Source organism: Lissotriton helveticus, chromosome 7 (genome assembly GCF_964261635.1).
Source record: "Lissotriton helveticus chromosome 7, aLisHel1.1, whole genome shotgun sequence".
In the NCBI taxonomy this organism is placed as follows: Eukaryota; Metazoa; Chordata; class Amphibia; order Caudata; family Salamandridae; genus Lissotriton; species Lissotriton helveticus.
The window spans coordinates 580,500,358-580,526,358 of NC_136068.1; the positions used below are offsets into that span (position 1 = coordinate 580,500,358).

At 48.3% G+C, this 26,001-nt stretch overlaps 1 protein-coding gene across 8 annotated transcripts in view; it reads right to left on the reverse strand.

Annotated features, from left to right (window-relative positions):
• Positions 1-26,001, reverse strand: part of LOC144768773 (uncharacterized) — a 9,320,023-nt gene that overhangs the window by 7,005,664 nt on the left and 2,288,358 nt on the right. The gene's annotated exons all lie outside the window — the stretch shown is intronic.

A 26,001-nucleotide genomic window follows, 5' to 3' on the forward strand; every position in this document is an offset into this window, starting at 1 on the left:
CGTATTTTGGCCATTTCTCTTCTCCGACACACAGGTAATATGCCATTTGGCTACGCAGGGCACCCCCTTATAACTTCTGACATTACTTGTCCTGCTTTGTTCCAGTATTGTTGTATCTGTGGCCATGCCCATAGGGTGTGGAAGAAGGTGCCTAGTTCCCCAAAGCCACTTGTACAATGGTCAGTGCAGCTGCATCCTATCCAGTGTAGGAATACTCTGGAGGCGTACGATCTATGGCGCACACGTAGCTGTATCAGTAGAAACCGTGCCCTTATTGCAACCTCCCTTGGAACTCTGTATCACCTCTGTCCAGTCATCATCGTCTAGTGTCCCTAGGTCCTTTGTCCATGCAGAGGGGGTCGGGAAAGTTATTCCTAATTTTATTTATACACCAGTGAGACAGCTTTCTTGTGCATGGGGTCTATGAGCAGTCTACCTTCCAGTGGAGCATACTCTGCCAATTGCTACCGCTCAGGGTCATGTCTCCCCAGGGCATTTGAGTTGCAAGTATCGAAGGAGCTCTTTGTCTGACATTTGGTATTCCACTTTCAAGTCCGCGAAATGTATCATTGCATGCTCCCTCCATATGTCACCCAGATATTCAATCCCAATAGTTTGCCATTATCGGAAGCTCTTTAGGTGACGCACTTCCCGTAGGTGTTCGGAGTGCCAGAGTAGTGTTCGCCCGGTCAATTTATCTTTCCAACCCAAAGATGTGGTGGCTTCCCTCAATACATGTAGTGTTGTCTGTGTAGGCAATTCGGCGCAGGTTCACCGATGGTACAGTGCGGCGAGGTATCCTCCCTCTCCCATTTAATAATGGTCAGTTCTGTTTGCTGGCTCCTCTCTCCCCGCAAATACCCACTCGTTAATATCAAGAATTGCCAGCCCTCCCTCATAAACAGTGCATTGTAACTTTTGTAAGGCTATTCTAGCCTGCCCTCCATACCACAGTGGCAGCCTTAGTTCTGCGTCGATCTGTTTAAAGAAACTAGGGGGTAAATTTACACAGAGTGTTTTGCAGCACATATAGGAATCTGGCAGGGCCATCATCTTGAATAGGGCTGCTCGTTCCATCAATGTAGCTTCCTTCAATGTTGCACGTCCCTGCGTAGTCTATCCATTTGGGGGTGCAGGTTATCTTCAATGAATTTATTATCTCCTTTTGATATTGTAATGGCCAGATACTTAAATGTGTCTCTAATTGCTAGGGACCTTGCGCTGCTTGGCAAGATCGGGGTCGTCCTAGCCAACACGTACAGAAGGGATTTGTTCCAGTTGATTTTATATCCGGAAAAGGTTCTGAATAGGTGGAATAGGTGAATAATTTGGTTTATCGATGACCTGGGGTGGGTGACATATAGCAATATATCATCGGCATATAGGGATATCTTCTCCACCCAGTGTCCACCCCCACTTATTCCCCAGATTAATGGGTCTATTCTGACCCAGGCTGCCAAGGGCTCCAGCGCTAATGCGAACAGCATGGGTGAGAGCGGGCATCCTTGCCTTGTGCCTTTGTAAGGTGTAGTGTCGTCTATATCACCACAATTTCCTTAACCCTCGCTAATGGATTTGCGTAGAGGGGTTGTACCCATGTAGGAAACCCGGGTCCAAATCCACACCTTTCCAGTACTGCCTGTAAGTATGATCATTCTATATTATTGAATGCCATCCGTGCATCTAAGGACAGTAGTGAAGCATTCTCGTATGGGTTAGTCTTAGTAGTGTGCATCACTCCATATAATCACCGCAGGTAGAGTCTAGTGCTCCTATGTGGCATGAACCTGGATTGATCTAGGTTTACCACCGAGGTGGCGACTGTACTTAACCTATAGCTAGTACTTTTGCTAGTACCTTAGCTTCCACATTTAGTAGTGATATTGGTCGGTAAGATCCACAATCCTCTGGTGGTTTCCCCGGTTTCGGGATCACCACTACTGTCGCTAGTCTCTCGTCTATTGGTAGCTCGCCTTGGTTAAGAGCTTTATTGTACATGTTTAACATATGTGGGGCCACTTTCGAGGTCAACCCCCTTATAAAGTTCCACAGATATACCATTAGGGCCGGCTGCTTTACCTGATTGTAGGTCTTTTAACGCCCTTGCTATGTCCTCTGTCGTGAGTTCCTCATCCAGCGCTTTGTTATCCTCACTAAACAGGCATGCGACCCTGATATCTCTGAGTAATTCCACACAGTCCTCCCTCATTCTGGTGGACGTGGGTTTGTATAGGGCCTCATAGTGGTCCACAAACACTGCGGCGAATTCCTCGCGCGTCTTTTTAATCTCCGATTGTGGAGTATGTATCTCCAAAACCCAACTCCGTACCTTATCTCTTTTTTCCAACCAAGCCAACAATTTGTTTGCTTTTTCACCCACTTCATACAGTCGCCTTTGGGTTGCTCTCGCTTAGTTCTTGCCGACCTCTTCAACTGTATATTTTATTTCTTTTTGTTTAACTTGTATTTGCTGCTTGGCATGTGCCGCAGCTTCACTATTACCCACTGCCTCTCTTTCCAATTGTATAATAATTTTCTCTAGCGGCTCATATTGGATTTTTTGTTTCTTCTTTTTCCCTCCCACTATGTCCTGAACATATCCCCCAATCACCGTCTTGTATGCCTCCCATAGTACACAGGCCAAGTCTACTGTTCCTGCATTATCTTGGAATTATTGATCTGTATGCTCACCCGTTTTTTCTAGGACCTGTTTATCTTGGAAAAGCCATGGGTCTAGTCTGGGGGTTAGGGTATAGTTTCTTGTGGGCCCTTTCAATAGTATTTCTACTGGAAAGTGATTTTAAATTCCCCTCGCTTTGTGTTCTGTCCCCTTGAATCAGTGTGCATTTATGTCTTGTGTCATCAGGTAATCTAGACGTGAGTACCCCCGTGCGGGGCCGAATAAAACATATATTGCCTGTCCTCTGGATTATGTAGTCTCCATGAATCCAGTGCTCCGGCGAAATCTCGCCACGCATTGGGTGCCCTCTCTCTATTCACAGTTGTTATTCTGTCCATCTCTGGGTCTATCTTGCGTTCATATCTCCCCTCATTATTAATACCACGTCCGGGAGATCTACCCGCATTGCGCCCAGGTCTTTCAGAGTGACCGTGTTTAGTCTTGGTGGTAAATACACTGAGCAAACGTTAAGGACCATCCCTTCCCATCATCCTGTGACAGCCACGTATCTACCCAGCTGGTTGCACCAGGTACTTCCCACTAAGAAGGGGAGTGCCATCTGAATCAGGATCCAAACCCCTCTCGACACCGAGGTAAATCCTGCATGTGCCACTAATTTGTACCTAAATCTGTCGAGTGCCTTATATGTGTTGCCCTTGAGATGCGTTTCCTGAATTAGTACTATATCAGGATTGTGTCTGCGGAGGTATTGCAAGACTACAGTGCGTTTTATTTTATGTCCCAGGCCATGGGCATTTCAAGTTAGTGCAACAATGATTCTTAATTTTCTGTGCGTTACTGTCAATCTCAAACCGAAATATCAAGTATCCTGTACCTGATTTTTAGCAACTATTTTTAATAATGCCATACAGTAACAAATGTCAACAATGACACAATGTACAGGCAAGTCACTAAGGGCCTGATTTAGAGTTTGGTGGACAGGGTACTCTTTTGCAAACGTGACAGGGTAACCTGTCCACAAACCCTCTTCCTACTCACTTCACAGAGACAGGGAGACCGTAAGTATTTCATCAACTGAGCCCTGTTGGCCCCATCGACTGAATAGTTCCTCCGACTGCATGACAGACTGGGGGCTTTCAGATTAAGGGAATTACACGACCGCCCTACTTAGGACAGTGTAATGTTTATTTTTTACTGTATGTGACAACCAGGAAAAAACTGGCATTGAGGGGCAGCAATAAAAACAATAACCCACACATCACAGAAAATTACTCCCAGGGTTTGGGGTCATTAGTATATTGGTTTTCTAAAAACAACTACCAAAGTGGGAGTTTGTTTCTAAAAAAGGAAAAAAAGTTAAAAGTATGGTGAACCGCTGTCAATACCGACAGTGGACTTCAAACAAACTTTTAGTACATTGAAATGAATCGCCGTGGTGACAGTTTCCTTCAATGTACAGATGACAGCTGGCAGATGACACCCCAACAGGGTGGTAGAGGTAATGTCCTCCGCCACGCTGACAGAGTGTACTCCGCCTGCCAAGCTGTAGATCATGTCCTAAATCTCCTCTTTGAATTCAAACACATGTTTAAGTACATGTGAGATATGAGCACTTTAAAATTTCATTTATGCAAATTATTCCATAATGCTTGAAGTAAGAAAACTGTTTTTTTTCTTTTTTAAACTGAGTGTTGATCCCACCCTTTAATGTTGAAAGGACCCATTATAAAATGGGTGGGTAAATGGCCCAGTATTCTCCCTGCCCCTTTGGACTTACAGATAATGTGAGCATCGGTAATACTGAGGACTGGGGAATATACTCTGATTACAAGGTAACGGGGAACAACAAGAGTAAATATTTGTGATTCCTTCATGTTTTTCCCAATTTTTTCAACACATCTTTAGAGTCCCAATGGGGCCAGTAACTGTCTTTGCTATGCCTATTGGGAATTTCAGGTCACTTGTAATAAAACCCTACTTATTCTGGTTTGACGGGGAGGAGAGTGTTCTGTTTATAAATTCAAAGAAGTTAGAGATGAATGTGAACTAGTGTTAACTAGGGAGAACTAGGTTTTTTCCATTATAGAATATTCTTTGATACTATTAAAAAGATTAGATTAGCAAGCACATCCCTCTCTTTTGGAGGTAGGTGAACCAGGAGAACAGGAAGCGAAAGGTGAGATTCTAATCATACAAAGAAGTTCTGCATAGAGATGTGACCCACCGAGGTGTTACCCCTTTTAAGAAAATCAATGCAGTAGTGTTTGACAAAAGTAGAACACAAGTTCCAAATGGCAGCTCTGAAAATCTCAATGATTTGAATGTTTTTCACAAGGCTCTGGTGGAATGTGCCTTTGGTCTACCTGGAATGGTCTTGCTGGCATTTTGATAACGCTTAGTGATACTGGTCACAATATTTTCCTCTATATATTGCTTTGAAGATGCTAACCAATGTGGGAAATTCTGAGATTTACAAATAGCTTATTTGATTTACATAAAAAATAAGTTACATACCTGCACACTGTGGTTCCCAAGTTCCGATGTCTTTTATAGAATCACATGCTTGAATCTTCCCCGTCGTCAAGATGGGAGTCCCACGGTAGCAGTAACAATAGTAATGTTAAAGCATTAGCATTGACACCATTGAAAAACAATAGTATTTTGTAACTCGTTTACGTTGTTTTAAAACATCCAACCTTCAGCCAATCAAAGCCGTGACCCTGAAACATTCATCCCCTGCACACGAGTGTAAACTAACTACAATAGAGGTAGCAAAAGGTGAGCCCGACTGGGGAAGAGAGAGGGCCGTATGTGAATCTATCAAAGACATCAATATTGGAGAACCACAGCGTACAAGTAAGTAACTTGCATTATTGTGTCTTTTATAGATTTACATGCTTGAATCAGACTAGTAAGCAGTATCCAACACTAATGACGGAGGGAAGGCGAACTATCCCACCATGACATACCACTGACTACGAGTAGCCAGTTCAATTTCTGTGAAATTACATAAAATCAGAAGAGACATACATTCAGCATATTTAAATTAGAAGTTAAGTAGTATAACAGAAGAAAATAGCTTAGAACAGAACAGTAGCATACCTAATGAAAAGAGTTGTTGTAGATCAGCGTGACCGACTGCTACATCTGCTTTACTCCAGTCATTGAGGCAGTATTGCTTAGTAAAGGTGGGGATGTTCACCATTGTCGCTGCCCTGCAGATATCCAGCAGAAATACTCCTGTGAACAGGGCTAAGGAGGTTGCAGCCTTCCTAGTGGAATGAGCCTTCACCTTTGCAGGTAGTTTACGTCCTGCTTTTTTGTGGCACTAGAGTATAGCTGAAGCAACCCAGCTAGCAATCCTAGCCCGTGCTAAGACTTGTCCTTTTCTAGGGGTAGAGAAAGATGATCAACTGAGTTGATTTACGGAAAGTCTTTGTCCTTTACAAAATGAATTTCAAACAATGCTTAATGTCCAGCGAATGTAAAGCTTTCTCTGCCGTTGAAGTAGTATTGGGAAAAAACAAAGGCAGATTCACTGGTTCATTGACATGAAATGATGAAGTCACTTTGGGAATGAATAAAGGATTAGTGCGCAGGACTACTCTGTCCCTCAGGAATTGGAGGTAAGGTTCCATTATGGTGAAAGCCTGAATTTCACCCGATACGCCTTGCAAATGTGATAGCTAAGAAGAAAGCCACATTCCAAGATAGGAATTTCAGATCGCTCTTGTAAATAGGTTAGAATCGAGATCTATGTGTTGTGATAATACAGTGTTTATCTGCCAAAGCAATGGAGGAGGCTAAATAGGTGGGTAAGCCCTGAAGAGACCCATCATAAATTCTTTGATAAGCTTGTTGGACCACAATGACAGGAGGCCAGAATGCAGTCTGTACTTGGAAATGGAAGCCAAGCGTACCTTTATGGATGAATGGGAAAGGCCTGATTTGGCAAGATGAAGGAGATAAGGTAAAAGCTGCTCCAGTGTGGTGTAAAAAGGATGATACAACTGTGAAGCACACCATGCACAGAACCTTTTCCATTTTGCCAAGTAGCACTTAAGGGTAGAAGGAGCTCGAGCTTTGTGAAGCATTGACCTGCATTCCTCAGAATTTGTTAGAGCTTCAAACTTAGTGTGGTGAGGAGCCAAACTGATAAATGAAGTGTGTGAATCTGTGGATGAATCACTTGTCCCTGGTTCATGGAGAGGAGATCCTCTGTCAGTTGAAAGTGAATGTGAGAGCACTCTGATAGGCGGTGCAGCTCGGTGTACCAATACTGTCTCGCCATGCCTGTACAATGAGAATGAGTCAGCACGGCTCCTGTTTCTCATTTTTGAGAATCCTTGATGCACGAGACTGGCTCTGTATATGGTGTACACCTATTGGTAAGGCACCCTGCACTGAGTCCAGGCAACCCTTAGTGATAATTGTAGTGGTCCCTGATAACCAAAGCTCCCAAGGGGGAGGTGTGGAGAGCAGCTAAGGCTTATTCAGGAGTATGTCAAGCGGGTACATTACCACATAGTCAGTCAGTCAAACCTACACACAAGAAAGAACCACACCAGTGATAGAAAAATACCTTGCATTTATTATGGACCAACACTAAAACTACTTTGGTATATCTCCTACCCGGAGACATCAATACACATAGAAATATATTTCAAAACAGGCAAGTAAATGACATATAATACATGGGGCCCTATAGGAGGGATAATCCATATACTAAGTGTTAGATTTGGGAGTCTCTAGCTGGCACAGGTAGGCACTTGTGACAAATAGGGACCCTCGCCTCTAGCCAGGGTAAGGGGGTACACTCCTAAAATAAACCCTGCTCACCCCCTTGGTAGCTTGGCACGAGCAGACAGGCTTATCTCAGAGGCAGTGTGTAAAGCATTTGTGACCACATACAGTAATCAAGTGACAACACTACAGATGGACACCGCACTGGTTTTATATAAAAAATAAGTATTCTTTATATAGACTTAACACAAGACCACAAATGACAAAAATCCACAATACTGTACTTAAAATGGTAGTATTAGCTTAGTTCTGTTCAGTTCTTAAAATGCAACACTTTAAGTCAATGTACCTTACGATGCTTTACGCTTCCACAGCAAAAGTGTTGCAAGGATGGAAATGCTGCAAAGTTCCGGTGCAAAGAAATAAAGACGTGAAGATCTTCCAGATACGGCACGCTTCTCCGATGTTGCGTGAAGTCTCGGCTCGATGCGTCAGCTGCAGCAACGACACCCTTGTTCAGAGATGCGACGACAGCAGTTTTGGCGGCGACACTCTTCTTCCTCGATGCGAGACGCTTCCGCTCGATGCGACAGCTGCAGCGGCAACACCCTTGTTCAGAGATGCGATGACTGCGGCTCCGACGGCGGCAATTTTCTCCGTGGATGCGAGGCGCTTTTCTCGATGCAGTGCAATGCGTCAGCTACAGCAGCGACATCCTTGTTCAGAGATGCGACGGCAGCGGCTGCGACACGCTTCTTCGGTGCGGGACGCTTCTCTCGATGCGGTGCAATGCGTCAGCTACAGCGGCGACACCCTTGTTCGGAGATGCGACGGCAGCGGCTGCGACGGCAACACATTTCTTCTTCGGTGCGAGGCGCTTCTCTCAATGCGGTGCAATGCGTCAGCTATAGTGGCGGCATCCTTGTTCAGAAATGCGATGGCAGCGGCTGCGACGGTGACACCCTTCTTCCTCTCGAGTCGCGCTTCCAGCTCCTTGCGACACGCAGTCCCTCAGAAGGCCCCAAACAGCAGCAGGCACTTCCAAATAATTCTTGGGGAGCAGGGGGTTGAAGTCTGTTGTCCCTGAGACCTCAGCAGAAGGCAAGCTTTTCTCTCAAGCCCTTGGAGATCCTTACAAGTTGAAATAAAGTACACAAAGTTCCTTTCTCCTTCCTTTGGCAGTCAGGCAATACTGCAGGCCAATCCCCCAAACAGCACTTCAGCTTAGGGATAATTGCTCCTCAGTTTCTTCAGGTTCCTCTCCTCAGTAGAGGTTTCTTCTTGTTTGTCCAAAAGTGATCTAAATTCTTGGGATCAGGGTCCCAGTACTTATACCCCAAAATCCTTTGTCCTCTGAGGGCAGAGGGGCCTTTGCCTAGTCCAAACCAGTTCTGGAGCACTCTGTTTACATGATTCCTTCTTTTCTTTCACAGTGCAGGGCAGAAACACCAGACACCCCACAGGAGGTAGAGCCAGCATTGTGGAGGAAAGGCACAGCCTTGGAGCACTCTGTTGACATGACTCCTTCTCTCCTTTCGCAGTGCAGGGCAGAGACATAAGACGCCCCAAAGGAGGTGGAGCCAGCATTGTGGAGGAAAGGCACAGCCTTGGAGCACTCTGTTGACATGAGTCCTTCTCTCCTTTTGCAGTGCAGGGCAGAAACATCAGATGCACCACAGGGGGTGGAGCCGGCATTACGGAAGGCAGGCACAGCCATATTCAGGTCACAGGTGCAACTCCTCCTGCCCATCTAGATGAAGATCTCTCTATTCACCACTGGACGACTCCCTCAGCCCTCTCACTCAAACTCCAGACATGGAATACACAACCTAGCAGAGGCAGGCTTGGATAGTAAGACAAGAAAATACCTACTTTCTTAAAGTGATATTTTCAAACACAGAATGTTAAAACTAACTTCACTAAAATATGTATTTTATTATTCTGAGTTCATGCATACTAAGCTCGGATTTCTACCATGCTCCCTGAGTCAGTTAGGATTATAAAATGTCATAATCTAACTACCCATTCTGGCCTATGGAGAACAAGTAGCCTTGCAATAGGGAAAACACGAAAATGGCTGTAATTCACTATTAGAACATGCCACACACACCAGGGCATGTCCTACCTTATACTTACAATGCACCCTGCCCTTGGGCCTGCCATAGGGGTGTCTGATATGAAGAAAAGGGAAGATTTAGGGACTGGCAAGTGGGTGCACTTGCCCAGTCAGCATGGCAGTACCAGACTGCACACAGGCTCTGCAATGGCAAGCCTTAGACACACTTTTACAGGCTGCTTCTGTGGGTGGCACAACCAGTGCTGCAAGCCCACTAGCAGCATTTGGATTACCAGCCCTGGGCCCTCCTGGTGCACTGTACTAGGGTCTGACAGGTAAACCAAACCAGCCAATCATGGAATCACTAATCCATACATCAATTTACAATAGGGAGAGCATATGCACTTTAGCACTGTTCAGCAGTGGTAAAGTGCCCAGAGTCTTAAAACTAACACAAACAGGTCAGATAAAGTACAGGAGGAAGGCAACAAGTTCAGGGATGACCCTGCAAAAAGGGGCCAAGTCCAACACAACCCCCTTCCAGCCAAAACACAGGGAAGACCAATCACTACCTTGATGGGCGATCACTGCTTTGGGTGAGAGAACATGGACCTGGCCCGCAACAGCAGGGGCATACTCCAGTTCTACGCCAATCTGAACCTATTGGAATCTCTCTGTCCATACTCTCAGGGTCCACCATGTTAACCCATGAGGAACCCTTCTCCTCACCTGTGTACACCATCTGTGCAGCACCTAACCTTAGCTTGCTCACAGTTGTGTCCCAACAGTGGCCACTGACAGTATTCAGTGATGAGACCCAGGCCTTATGCCTCTCAGGGCTCTCAAACCTTCGTGGCGTCAGAGAGCAGGGGGCAGCAACCCCAGGTGCTTCGCACCCTTTGTCCACTCTCCCTCCTGTCAGGTCAGGTACAGCATCCTGACACTGACCCACCAGCCCCAGGCCTGTACCCGGTGGCTGGACCAGAGACTGGGATGGCCTCTCCCACACCCGGTCCTCCTCCTTGGGACTCTGTACCCTCCCACCTGGAGCGGTAGCCCCTTCCAGAATTGTCAGGGTACCTGTAGCAGGCGTCCTGCACAATTCGCCCACCAGTTCAGGAGTTCTATCATGCAACTGGTCTACCAGGTCAGGGGGACACCCTGAACCTGGCCCTCCAACTTAGGGTCTAAACCCTCCAGTTAAACCGGGGTCAGAGGCGAGGACTCTTCTTCTGCACTCCCTTCCAGAGTAATATACCCTCCCACCTGCAGTGGTACCCCTAGAAGCTACATCAGTCACTACACTGATTACAGTTGCCCTTCCTTTAGGTCAGACAACACCTGAACCTGGCTTCCCAACCCAGGGACCAACCCCTGCAGATGAACACTTGCCTGGCGCCCCAGGACTTCCTTGAGAGCACTCATGACCCCCCTGAGGGTAACACATGACTCATGTGTTGTATGATAGTCTGCCTGGCGCAGATCTCCCGACCCTTGTCCATCTGACAGCGCATGAAGATCCCCCAGGACAGAAGTGGTGTCACCATGGTCACTCACCTGTGACTCAGCCCTTCTGGCTGGCCCCTGATCCACTGGTTCTTCCACTGGGTATTCTTTCCTCCTCTCACTCCTCAATCTGGACATCTGCACCCTCCCCTAAGAAGCGGCACTGCCAGACATCAGAACTGATGGAGGCCTGCTTACAGACACTCCCAGTTCACCAGACACTACGGGATCCCCTCAACGGGTGGCCCATCAGGACAGCCTAGGCTCTCCACCTCGTGTTCCCTTAAAGAACCATTCAGGACCTGAGACTGGGTTTCGGGCACCAAGGGACACGCAGCCCCACACTCACTCCTTCTCCACTGAGTCAGGATGTGAGCCCCTACACCCCTCCCACTACAAGGGGACCTAGCTTGGCTACTCTGAACCACTGCCACCACTCTGGGTTGGAAGATACCTGAGCCACTCCCCACAGGGTCACTCCCCAATGGCTCTCCAGATCCTCTGGAATCCACCAAAAGGTCTGCCTCCAATGTGAGCTCCCTGGGGTCAGAGAACTCACTCTCCAACAGGTGTTGGCATAGCTCTGGAAAACAAGGACCTACAATTTACTCTCCCACAATTAGATTACACATCCCTCCACAGAGGTCAACAAAACTATCCTTCACCTCTGGATGGTGTCCAGTGCCTCGCACACATACTCCTCACCACTCTCATGAGATTGGCAAGACAGTATCTGACTGTCTCTGTCACTCAACCCACACTCTTCTGGGTGGTCTTCACACTCACATACCAGGAGTTCAACCTTGGGGGAACCCCTCTACCTGCAATTCCCATCTAGAGTCAGTAGAGTGTCCCTCCCACTACTAGGGCCATGAACCCCTGCACCAGTTTCCCAATTCTCCTCAGGGACGTTGTGCACTACTGGAGCTACCTCGTGTCCTTGAACCTCCTGGTGTATGTTAACCCCCTCCTTCAAGTCAGTCGCCACATCTCTGGGTGTATGTACTGCTCCCTCAGCACTAGATAACTCAATTGTGTGGCCACCATCTGAGCTGGACTCCACCTCCAACTCAGCCAAGCACACTTCCTGAGCTACACACTTTTTCTTTTCAGCTAATTCTCGCTCAATTTCCTTGCACTCCCGGCCTAGCTGCCTCAGCCTCCGGTCACGAGCATGAATCCGATTCCTCTCTTCACAAGCCAATATTTTCCACAATATTTCCTCCTAAGGTCCACTGCCTTCTTGGTATTCTGGCTGGGGATACTCCCTCTCAGACTCCTCCTCAGAGTCATCTGTTAGTGTTGCTTCTCAACGTAGCACCTCATAGCTATGCAGTACTGTTTCAAGATCCTGCCTTGTGGATCTGCTCTTCACAGGTAGCCCCCTCTCCTTGCAAAATACCTTTAGCTCCCCTGTCTTGTAGTTGTACAGTTGAGAAAAGTTGACTTCCATTTTGACAAGGTCCAACAGGTGCAGTAACTAACCAGAGTTCCCAAATCCAAATTCCAAAGGGAAACAGGGAAAAATAGTACATGGTTGCGTTTTGGTCTGCATTCACTAGTATTGTTCACCAATCACTGTACATGAGTCACAAATGCAAGCCCAGAATCCTCACCGCTGACCACCAATGTTAGATTTGGGGGTCTCTAGTTGGCACAGGTAGGTACTTGTGACAAATAGGGACCCTCGCCTCTAGTCAGGGTAAGGGGGTACACTCCTAAAATAACCCCTGCTCATCCCCTTGGTAGTTTGGCACTAGCAGACAGGCTTATCTCAGAGGAAGTGTGTAAAGCATTTGTGACCACATACAGTAATCAAGTGACAACACTACAGATGGACACCACACAGGTTTTATATCAACAATAAGTATTCTTTAAACAGACTTAACACAAGACCACAAACGACAAAAATCCACAGCCCTGTACTTAAAATGGTAGTTTTAGCTTAGTTCTCTTCAGTTCTTAAAATGCGACACTTTTAGTCAATGTACCTTACGATGCGTTACGCTTCCACAACAAAAGTGTTGCAGCGATGGTAATACGGCAAAGTTCTGGTGCAAAGAAATAAAGACGTGAAGATCTTCCAGATGCGGCACGCTACTTCGATGTTACGAGAAATCTCAGCTCAATGCATCAGCTGCAGCGGCGACACCCTTTTTCAGAGATGGGACGACAGCGGCTTTGGCGGAGACGCTCTTCTTCCTCGATGCGAGACTATTCGGCTCGATGCGACAGCTGCAGCGACTATACCCTTGTTCAGAGATGCGACAACAGTGGATCCGATGGCGGCACGCTTCTCCGTGGATGCGAGGTGCTTTTCTCGATGCGGTACAATGCGGCAGCTACAGCGGCGACATCCTTGTTCAGAGATGCGACGGCAGCAGCTGAAATGGCAATACGCTTCTTCTTCGATGCGAGGCGCTTCTCTTGATGTTGTGCAATGCGTCAGCTACAGCGGCGACACCCTTGTTCAGAGATGCAACGGCAGCGGCTGGGACATGCTTCTTCTTCGGTGCGAGACGCTTCTCTCAATGCGGTGCAATGCGTAAGCTACAGCGGCAACATCCTTGTTCAGAAATGCAACGGCAGCGGCTGCGACGGTGACACCCTTCTTCCTCTTGAGTCGCGCTTCCAGCTCCTTGCAAAACGCAGTCCCTCAGAAGGCCCAAAACAGCAGCAGGCACTTCCAAAGAACTCTTGGGGAGCTGGGGGTTGAAGTCTGTTGTCCCTGAGACTTCAGCAGGAGGCAAGCTTTTCTCTCAAGCCTTTGGAGATCCTTACAAGTTAAAATAAAGTACAGAACGTTCCTTTCTCCTTCCTTTGGCAGTCAGGCAACCACTGCAGTCCAATACCCCAAGCAGCACTTCAGCTTAGGGATAGTCTCTCCTCAGTTTCTTCAGGTTCCTCTCCTCAGTAAAGGTTTCTTCTTGTTTGTCCAAAAGTGATCTAAATTCTTGGGATCAGGGTCCGAATACTTATACCCCAAAATCATTTGTCCTCTGAGGGCAGAGGGGCCTTTGCCTAGTCCAAACCAGTTCTGGAGCACTCTGTTGACATGACTCCTTCTCTCCTTTCACAGTGCAGGGCAGAGATATCAGACGCCCCACAGGAGGTGGAGACAGAATTGTGAAGGAAAGGCACAGCCCTGGAGCACTCTGTTGACATGACTCCTTCTCTCCTTTCACAGTGAAGGGCAGAAACATCAGACGCAACAAGAAAAACAGTTTTCCCTCAATGGCCACAATGTTTTAGTACAAATATATACTTTTCTATTTTTTACTCAACATTCAATTTGGTATGGGTAACAAATACACAACAGTCTTATTTACTTTCTCTAAAAGAGTATAATTTTTTTTATTGCTCATTATTTCCAAGTTATTACTTCTTTTAGTAACAATCCTTTTTCATGCCAATTCAGAAAGAAGGATTTCTTTTTTTTTTTAATTAGTTTTTTCGTTTTTTTGATTTATGATCAATTACATAATAAATGTAAAAATCTCAAATATCCAAATACATTTATATTTCATACAAAAAAAACCACATACATATATACATAATGAAAAATACAAAGCTATATACAAAAGAATCAATTCACTTCTAATCGTGTCACGAAGTTGGAAGACACGCCGGCCCGCAGTTATCTCAAAATTAGGTGATTCTCATGAACTTAAAGACATAGCTTCAAATTTTTCGGAAGGGCAGAAACTTCACAAATGGGAGATCGACTTTTCTGTGGCAATAACCGATAAGAAAAGTTTCGGAGAAATCCACGATCTCATTCTATGATGGCACCCATTGCGATTCCTCACAAACAACGACATCACAATTTTGGGGGGAGCCAGACCGGTACCCTTTTCGACTTGGAACATATAAAATATAACAACAGGGTCCAACTGCTGAAATTGTCTCCATTGGATAGGATTAGTAATCTATGGTTGTAATGTCCCCTGGGCATATGTGTTTGTTTATCTGGAAGAGGTCCTGAGGAAGGTGGCCTTGCTCCGCCGAAACGCGCATCGACCAAGTGCGAAGTCTCATACTGTGTCTTGAGATTTACCGATTGGTAGGGTGCCTCTGCCAATTGGATCCACTCCCTTTTTTTCAGATGCTGTTGTTATGCGTGTGGTGAGGGTATGACTGTGCGAGTATGTTTGTGACAGATTGTTGGTTACCAGGGGTATAAAAATGATTTTGGTGAATTAATTCTTTTGTATATAGCTTTGTATTTTGCATTATGTATATATTTATGTGTCTTTTTTTGTATGAAATATCAATGTATTTGGATATTTGAGATTTTTACATTTATTATGTAATTGATCATAAATCGAAAAAACTCTTTTTAAAAAAAGAAATCCTTCTTTCTGAATTGGTATGAAAAAGGATTGCTACTAAAAGAAGTAATAACTTGGAAATAATGAGCAATAAAAAATGTATACTCTTTTAGAGAAAGTAAATAAGACTGTTGTGTATTTGTCACCCATACCAAATTGAATGTTGAGTAAAAAATAGAAAAGTATATATTTGTACTAAAACATTGTGGCCATTGAGGGAAAACTGTTTTTCTTGTTGTGTTTTTTCATTCCCCTCCCTTTCCCTGGCCTAATGTATTTTTGAGGGGGTCCCATTAATCTTGCTGCAGAAACATCATACGCACCACAGGGGGTAGAGCCGGCATTGTGGAAGGCAGACACAGCCCTATTCAGGTCCCAGGTGCAACTCCTCACACCCATCTTGATGCAGATCTCTCTATTCACCACTGGGTGGACTCACCCTGTCTCCTGGAATCTCCCTGGAATCCCTCAGCCCTGTCACTCAAACTCCAGACAAGGAATGCACAACCTAGCAGAGGCAGGCTTGGATAGTTAGAGAAGAAAATACTTACTTTCTAAAAGTGGTATTTTCAAACACAGAATGTTAAAACCAACTTCACTAAAAGATGTATGTTATCATTCTGAGTTCAGGCATACTAAACTCAGATTTCTACCATGTTCCCTGAGTCCGTTAGGATTATAAAATGTCATAATCTAACTGCCCTTTCTGGCCTATGGAGAACAAGTAGCCTTGCAATAGTGAGAAACAAAAATGGCTGTAATTCACTATTAGGACATGCCACACTCACCAGGGCATGTCCTACCTTATACTAACAATGCACCCTGCCCTTGGGCCTACATTGGGGTGTTTGATATGAAGAAAAGGGAAGGTTTAGGGACTGGCAAGTGGGTGCACTTGCCCAGTCAGCATGGCAGTACCAGACTGCACACAGGCTCTGCAATGGCAAGCCTTAGACACACTTTTACAGGCTGCTTTTGTGGGTGGCACAACCGGTGCTGCAAGCCCACTAGCAGCATTTGTATTACCAGCCCTGGGCACTCATGGTGCACTGTATTAGGGTCTGACAGGTAAACCAAACCAGCCAATCATGGAATCACTAATCCATACATCAATTTACAATAGGGAGAGTATATGCACTTTAGCACTGATCAGCAGTGGTAAAGTGCCCAGAGTCATAAAACCAACAAAAACAGGTCAGATAAAGTACAGGAGGAAGGCAAAACGTTCAGGGATGACCCTGCAAAAAGGGGCCAAGTCCAACACTAAGAAAATGGAATGTGAGTTGAGTACCAGACCAGGACTACTGCCCAAAGAACTAGGGACCAGGGGTAGCACGGACCGACCACAGCTAAGTAACTAAGTGTTGATAGGCACGCTCATGCGGATGGGATACCCCGGGTCAGTGTCCATAGGATAATGTAGGGAAGTAGCAGTGGAGGGTTTACGGATTCAGCACCCTTCCCAGAGGACCCCTAGGAAACAAGAAGGTTGGAGGACACCTCTAACCATGTATTTCCAGAGAATAAGGATACCTACAACAGGGAGCCTGGGGGCATAGGTGTGAAGTGGTGCCGGAACCGCCTGTTATTGTCAATGGGGAACCTTGGATGTCCAGCTGCTACAGAGTATCGTGGACCAGGTTGGTGCAACCCAGACATAGATTCCAGACAAGGAGTACCTGCAAAGAGAGGGGACATAGTCCAAACCACCCAGAGGGGTCTGGGAGGAGCAGGAACACAATGTCAGTCCTTGTCAGAGGTACTTTGCTATAGCACAGAGGTCTTGAATATGCAGCTCGGGAGCCCAGGCAGAGTTGCAGAAGCACAGAAGGCATCCACGAGCTGTTCTACATCGGTTGTCGAGATGCAGGAAGGTCAGTAGCCAGCAAAACCACCAACAAACCTTCGCAAAGGCAACAGATATGTTGGACAAAGAAATGCTGTGTTGCAGACCAGCTAGGTCTGAGGAACTCACCCAGCAATGGTAAAACAGGACTGGCCCTCAGCATGCAGGAGAGCCAGCAGACTCAATGGAATCCCCAGGACTCCCCTCTGGCAGCAGGCACAGGGATTCACAGGGAGGCCTTGGCAAAGCACACAAGATGGAGGCCCAAGTCGCAGGAGATGCAGTGAGACTCCACTGTTGGAGCTATGAGATGCGGCAGGCTTGGGCATCTTGGAGCTCACCAGAAGCCTAGGCAATGGTAAAAAGGAACGGTGCACCGGGATGTGGTTCTGGTTGGCTGAAGACAGATTACAGTCTCCCAAGTTGCAGGGAAGACTGGTCAGGCTCCTGGAGAGCCAACAAATCACCATCTGTGTTGTACAGCTGATAGGTGTCCGTGGGACAGCAAGATCCATAAGCCAGTCATCGTTGTTGAGGTGCCTGTGGATGCAATGGAGTGACTCCTTCATTTCCAGGGCAATTCTTTCTGGTTATCTTGATGCAGGCAGATTCCTTGGTGACTCTGGAGGATGCACAGCTATGGACGTTGCAGAACCTGGAAGAGCACGGAGACAAAGTTGCAGTAGGAGTGTTCCTACCAGAGGCAGTCTTGTCTTGGTTCCTACCTTAGTTCCAGCAGCAGAGTTTGGTACCCAACAGGAGAAGAGTCTTTCGACAGATCTTCTGAGAAAGCCAGTGGGTTCTTGAAGACGAAGTCTGGATGAATCTAAGGATCCACCCTCAGAGGAGCCCTTAGGTAACTCAGAAAGGGGTTAGGACTACTTCTGCAGTGGCCTTTTGGTCATGCCATAACGTCTGAGCTTCTTGGATGGCCTCCATTTTTTTACTGGCCTTCTTCAAGTACTCAGCCATACGTGAACGCAGGCCTCGCACATAGTCTACAATGTCTTGCTTGGGAGGTTTGAGAGGCTGCTCCCAGCCCTCCTTCACTAGACAAAGTGGACCCCTAATTGGATGTCTAAACAGAAATTCAAATAGACTGTAACCCACTCCCTTCTGTGGAACGTCTCAGCAGGCAAAAAGAAGGTTAGGCAATAGGACATCCAATCTCTTTCTAAGCATTTCAGATAGTCCCATAATCATACCTATGAGGATTTCGTTGAACCTTTCAACTAACCCATTGCACTGTGGATAGTAACATGTGATAAATTTGTAATTTAATCCACACTCTTTCCACATGGCTTTCAGGTAGACCGGCATGAAGTTTGTACCTCTGCCTCACAACACCTCCTTAGGCAAACCCACTCTGGAAAAGATTCCTAAGAGGGATTTGGCCACTGCTGGAGCTGTAGTCGTTTTAAGGGGAATAGCTTGTGGGTATCTGGTGGCATGGTACACCAGGATATAACTGTTCCCAGAGGCTGTTGGAGAGTCTAGGGGACAAACTATGTCAATCCCTATCCTCCGTAAGGAAAACCCAACCACTGGCAGTGGGATTAAGGGGGTCTTTTTAGTGCTACCTGACTTATCACTGGCTTGGCAGGTGACACAGGAGCGACAAAGTTATTTGGTATCTTCAGACATGTGGGGCCAGTGAAAATGTGAAACAAGCGTTTCCCCCATTTTTCTCTGCGCAAGATGTCCTACATGGGGTATGTAATGTGCCAGGGTGAAGAAGAATTCCTTAAACTTCTGAGGAACGGGGGCGTGGCTTGGACGCGAAGCGGAATGGCTGCTTAAACCCGCAGCTCCGCCGACCGAGCACATAAATCCGTTCTTTATTCATCGATCTGACGAGGGTCCTGGACCTTTCCCACTCGGAGGACCTGCAGGGTGGCGGCGGTCACTTGCTGACGGTGAAAAATCGAAGCAGAGGGTTTGACTGTCCCAGTCTGCGGCGCGCTGCCTGTGAGCGGAGTGACGGCCTGCGGCGAGTCGGAAGCCGGGACCTCGCGTGAGCTGAGGTCCGGAAGAAGGCGGTGAGAAGTCCGGAGCCGCACGGCCTGCGCAGCAGGAGCCCGAGTGAGCACCGCACCACCGCGGACCAAGCGGCGGATAAACTCGAGGAGCGAGACCGGTCACTCCAAGTCCCCGCTGAAGCATTGCCGTGCGGCACTGTCCCGAACAGGAGAAGCACTGTGCGGCGGAGCGGACGTGGAACCGCACTGACGACCTGTTTGGCGGCCGGCCCGGTAAGGTGCACACAGGGGGAGACCGTCGGCGGAACAAGATCCTGTCGGGTACGGGGGGCTGTACCTGTGCCTCAGACCCAGAGCAAAGCCTAACTGCGTGGCAGGGCGGATGGACGCACCTGGAACGAGCCTACCTCCCGCTGAACCCTCCCCCGACTGGGACACCGGCTCGCCCACCGCCCCCTGGGGCTGCTGGACACTCGCGGTGGCAGAACACGTCTGGATACCTAGACCCTGGGCCTGGCCGGTACGGTCATTAGAGCGGAGCGGAGCTTGGTGTTTTGGCGCGAGACGCCATTTTGTGCTGCCGGACCCCGTGAGGGCTGATCAACGGCCGCGGCTTGTCTGCAGAGGGCACTTCAGAGGGGGTACTGGCCCCGAACTGCAGGACACACGTACGTGCACAGTAATATCTATCTGCAGTGGCGCTGGAGAAGCCTTGGCTAAACGCGAAACCTCAGGCTGCAGCCCTTACTCGACGAAGTAGACGCACTGCTGTGATCCCTAAGCCCTCCCTGTCGAGATCGCCGGACAAAATGGGGAAACCTGATACGCGGCAGCCGAAGATCACATTCGACAGGACCAAACAGAAGACGGCAGGTCAGGAACAGTCAGAAGACGAGGCAGCCAAGAGTGATAATGGGGGCGCGCAAACATCAGAAATTAAATCTATGTTTCAGGAACTTAAAACAAGTCTCCAGGGGATAGATCACAAGATGGACGACTTGGCGGCTCGCATGGACAGTCTGACCAGGCGTATGGACAAGCAGGATGGCCGTGTGGACGTGCTGGAAACGCGAGTGACTGAAACGGAAGAGAGTCATACTGCCATGGACAGGAAAATACGTGGCATGGATAAGGTCCTGACGCTGATCCAGCAGAAGAATGAGGACTTGGAGGCCCGCTCAAGACGCAACAACGTCCGCATAACGGGTGTGGCGGAAACGACCAACATAGCAAAAATGGAAGTGTATGTGGAGACTATGATGTCAGAACTGTTCGGGACAGGCCTCTCCCAAATGTTCCTGGTTGAAAGGGCGCACAGGACATTGGGCCCCCAGCCCCAACCGGGTGCACCGCCTAGAGCGATCATAGCGCGCATTCTGAATTACAGAGACCGTGACACCATTTTGCGCATGGCGAGAGATATTAAGGACCTCCAATATCAGGGTAATCACATCTCGATCTTCCCGGACTTCACCATGCTGGTTCAGGCAGCGAGGAGGGAATTCGTCCCGGCCAAGAAGATATTCCAGCAAATTGGAACCAAGTATTCGCTAATTTACCCCGCCAAGCTGAGAGTACAGGGACCGGGCAAACCTTCCTTTTTTGTGGACGCCAAGGCAGCGTTGAAATACGCAAAGCAACTGTCGCGAGACCAGAAGAATCAACCTTCTCCTGAAGATCCGGAAGCGAGAGCTGCCCTAAGTGACATAGAGTGACGGAAAAGCAACCCTCGAACTACCAGAGATGTTACAGAACGTTGCAGGAGACAGGAGAGCCGGCTGACGGATTGAGACACTGCTGATCATCCATCTTAAGATAAGTTGGCCTGTATAGTTCCATGTAGAGTGCGGGGGAGGTCCATACGGGAACACTGTCAGGCTGGCGCTCGGTCGCCCTGGCAAAAGTACAGGGTTAGAGAGCGTACGACCCGCGTTCCCCGAGGGATGATTCCCATTGGACTTGAACTGTTGAGATGCCTTACAGGGTGTTTGATGTTTGGGTGGGAGGGGAGGGACGGAACTGCACGACCTGATTGGGGGGTTGGAGCGGGTGGGGGCGGGGGGGGTTTGGAATTGAAGAGCACTGTTGCTTTTTGTTTTGTTGAGAGGTTCGAGACACAGGCAACGTCTACCGACACAGATGAACATGATAGACCCCAGAGATCAACAGCTGTCCAGCATTGCATGGTGACTAATCACAATAGATCGTGCTGTCTCCTAGTGTACACATTGCAGAAGGGAGTGCCATTACAAACTCACAATCTCAGCTATGGCTCACATTAAACTGTTAACCTGGAATGTGCGCGGCTTGAATGATAGGCGGAAGGCCCGGTTAGTTCAGGCCTACTTGCTGCGGAAGAATATATACATATGTTTTCTGCAAGAAACCCACCTGACTGCCAATGCTGCTGCACTGCTCCATAGTAATAGATGGGGGGACACTTTCCATGCACACTACTCCAACTACTCCCGGGGGGTGGCGATACTCATCAGGAGGGGACTCCGTTGGACAACGACAGAGGTGAAATTGGACACCGAAGGGAGGTACATAATAGTGGTAGGAAATCTCTGTGGCATGAGGATGATTTTGGTGAATGTGTATAGTCCTAATGATGACAACCCTGAGTTCTATAACGACCTTTGGTTCAAAGTTCAGGCTCATGGGCAGGCAGCGGTTGTATGGGGCGGTGATTACAATGTGGTGCTCTCAGACACGATGGACAGGCAGGGTACGACTAGGGAACACCATCCCAAGGCGGCGGCTACACTCTGGGATATAATCTCGGAAGCTCGACTGGTCGACTCCTGGAGGGTACTGCACCCGGGCACCCGAGAAGGCACATGTTTAACTATGCATAGAGCCGCGTGGTCTAGACTCGACTACTGGTTGCTATCTGGGGAGGTCCACGCACTCACGAAAGAAGTAACACACCTACCACGTTCACTATCTGATCATGCGCCAGTCTGTCTTACACTATCCACCCCAGCACAGTACATCCAGCCTTTCAGCTGGAGATTCCCATCACGGGCGCTTCGAGACCAGGTATTCAATCAGGAGTTGAGGGCAAAACTGGAAGAATACTTTGAGCTGAACGAAGGGTCGGTGGAATCCCCGGGAACGCTGTGGGAGGCATGTAAGGTGGTGATAAGGGGATGCTGCATGTCGCTGAAGACAGGGGTGCTCCGCTCCATCAGGGGCACCTTGCAAACACTGGAAACTGAATTAGCAGCGATTGAGGCACAACTTCGAGAGACACCCACGGACGAAGTGAGGGCTGAGTTTCGTGCGAAGCTCACGCATTACCAAGAAGAGGCAGACAGAGAGGTGTCCTTTCTGGCAAAAGATGGACAGGCCCGACGATACGGTGAGGGGGACAGGGCTGGCAGGACGCTGGCCAACATGCTTAGAACTCCCAGGGGTGCGGCCTATGTACTAGAGATCAAGGATGAGGGTGGAGACATAGTGAGGGATCCCCAGGATGTTCTCAGGGTCATGACAGACTACTACCGCACACTTTACACGTCCAAGATTACACCAGACGACCAAACAATTACGGACTATTTGGACACAATCGCCCTGGCCTGGTTTAACAATGGGGCCAGACAATGCATGGACTTACCGTTCTCGCAGGAGGACATACGGGCAATAATAATGAGCATGCCGCCTGGTAAAGCACCAGGACCGGACGGTTTAACGTCCGACTTTTACAAGGAATATGCAGATATTCTGGTACCTAAACTCCACAAGGTCTTCGAGGAAGCGGTCGAGTCGGAGATACTTCTGCAATCTATGCGCGAGGCACTGATCATTACCCTACTCAAGCCCGGCAAGGACCCTCTAGAGCCAGATTCTTACCGACCCCTCTCACTCATTAATGTAGACGCCAAGATCTATGCGAAACTGCTGGCGGATCGGCTTAAATATATGCTGCCGCAAATAGCCCTCTCAGACCAGTCGGGTTTTGTCTTGGAGAGATCCACATCACACAACCTGAGGGTTCTGTTCGGGTTACTCCACTACCTGGACCCCAAGTCGAAAGCTGCTGCCGCGCTACTCGATGCGACCAAGGCGTTCGACTCCCTGGTGTGGAAGTTCCTTTACGCACTCTTTACTAGAATGGGTTTCAGCCCGCTGTTTGCCAGACGCATCGGCGTTCTGTACAATCGCCCGACTGCAAGGGTACGTGTGAACGGGCGGACTTCGGACTCCATAAAGATCACGAGAGGGACGAGGCAGGGATGCCCGCTCTCTCCCTTACTGTTTGCCATAGCCACGGAGCCGCTTGCGGCACGTATGCGGCAACACCACACCCAGAGGAGCATCGGCTTCACATCGCGCGGTCTGCTTATCTCCCTATATGCGGACGACGTTACAATTTACATGATGGAACCAGAGACGAATTTCGATCCGCTGATGAGGGAGGTACTCCGATATAGCAGCCTCACTGGGATTAATATTAACTGGTCGAAGTCGACCATGCTGCCACTAACAGATAGCACGGTAAAGTGCCACACCGAATTTCAGATTGACTGGGCCGTGGAGGGAGTCAAATACTTAGGCATTAGAGTGAGCCGTACCGTTCATGACATCTGGCTCTCCAACTTTGGAGTGGCAATGGACTGGCTAGAGGGCAAAGTAAAGAAATGGAAGACGCTTCCGCTTTCGCTGACGGGTCGCATAGCTATTGCCAAAATGGTGGTGGTCCCCAAATTCCTGTATCTATTCATAAACATACCTCTGCCGTTAACAATGGCGTTTTTCAGCAGGCTCCGATCTGCGGTCATCGAATTAGTCTGGGCGGGTCGACAACCTAGAGTGGCCTGGAACCTCCTGACTCTCCCATTCCGGCAGGGTGGATTAGCTGCGCCAGACTTTGAGCTATATGCGTATAGTGCACAAGCCCAGTATCTTTACTACTGGCACCACCCGATCCCGTACCAACCTCACGTAGCCATAGAGATAGACGTGGCGTCCCCATGCCCCATACGGTCGGCGGCATACAAAAAATATAAGAGACCACATGAGGACGTTGACACAGTGGAGATGGTGCGTTGGGCATGGGCGGGTATAGCCAAACGAGCGGGAGTCAGCGACATGTATGCTCCGAGTATGCCTCTGGACGGCAACCCCCTGCTGGAGCCACTCACAGACGCTGCGGTGGTCCGCAGAGCGAGCGAGAGAGGTCTGAAGGTGGCCGGGGACCTGTACCCGGATGACACTTTTATAGAGATACAGGACATAACTGTCTCCACGAGCCCGACGGCTACGGAGCTCTTATTGTATTACCAACTGCGGGCTGCGTGCAAGCGTAGATACCCGGGCTTCCCGGAGGCACCGCCGACACTAGCGGCTTTGGAGGATGTTCTCTCGAATGCCTCTTCACACAAATTGATAACGAGGATCTACAGAGCCACACAGAACACGACACCTGTCCCACATACTGACTCGAGGATGGCCTGGGAGCGGGAGGCGGGTATACAAATATCGGAAAAACAATGGACGTTTTGTTGCACGCAATTAGAACACCTATCCCCAAATTACAGACTTAGGCTCATACACTTCAATTATCTCCACAGAACGTACCGTACACCCTTGCAACTGGTGAGAATGGGACTGACAGCTGACGCCTCCTGTTGGAGATGTGGGGAGAGGGAGGCCACTTTTTTTCATTTGTCTTGGGTGTGTGGCCCGGTAGGTGCATACTGGGAGAACGTGTTTCGCACTATAGGTTTGATGGTGCATGTACCCTTGGGTCCTGACCCATTGATAGGTCTACTGGGTTTTGTACTACCGGTGCCGAGCTCGTCCAGAAAGCTGGTGGCGATGTTACTCCTGCTTGCCAAGCGGCAGATAGCGCTTAAATGGAAACAAAAGTCCCCACCCACGCTATCTGGTTGGCTAAAATCTGCATTGTACTGCAAAGACCAGTTGTCGGCGTATTGGGAAATGATGCCACTCCGCTCTAGGCCTGCCGATATCTGGCAGCCAATGGTGGACTGGCTGGCCCACTCGGGAGGAAATGAGAGTGACTGAAGGCAGTAATGTGGAAACCTGCGGAGGTGGAGTGGGAGGGGTGAGGAGAATGGCTTCATGCAGACTTCAAGGGACTGCTGGCGGCGAGACTTGGGATCATTTAATGGAAACTGATTGGGTTGACCTGTGACGATCTCTCACGTGGGTTTATGTTAGTTGTTATATGTATATACTATATTACCTGAATGCAAAATGTACACGTATTGCTAACTAGCTCTTTGCAGGATGAAACATATGCTGCCTGCCTCCGGGTTGTTGGCTAAATAGCGGTGTACAGCTTAAGAATACAAATAAAGGTTTTTGAAAAATAAAAAAATAAATAAAAAAAAAACAACAAAAAAACTTCTGAGGAACAACAAACCTCCTGGTAGCACCATGCTTGGGGCCCCTAGCTCAGAATAAAGTAATCTATCTTCCCAGTAAATCCTATGGGCTCCACTGACATCCCCTGCCTCTTTTGCAACAGCTTGCTGTCTGAGGCCTTCAAAGAGGGGCAGGATTTTTGCTCTAAACCCAATTACTCCCTGGAGGGACCCTCTGCTCCAATCAGCTTTGCCGTGTCAGGCCCAAGCTCCTCTGAGGCAGTTCCCTCACCAGGGGCAAGATGATGTTCCGGAGAACCTTGATCCTCACATGAAGTCTGGTGAGAAGATCATTTCTTACCCTTCCTACCTATCTTCTTGGTAGCAGTCTGGGCCATTATTTGAGGTCCCACTGCTCCTTGACCTCCCTCGTTCTTGACCTGTGCTCTAGTTGCACAAAACACTCTCAGAGATACCAATCATGGCTGCATGAGTCCTTAACTCCACTTCAGCCCATGCTGAAGTCTCCAAATCATTGCCCATAAGACACTCAACAGGAATGTT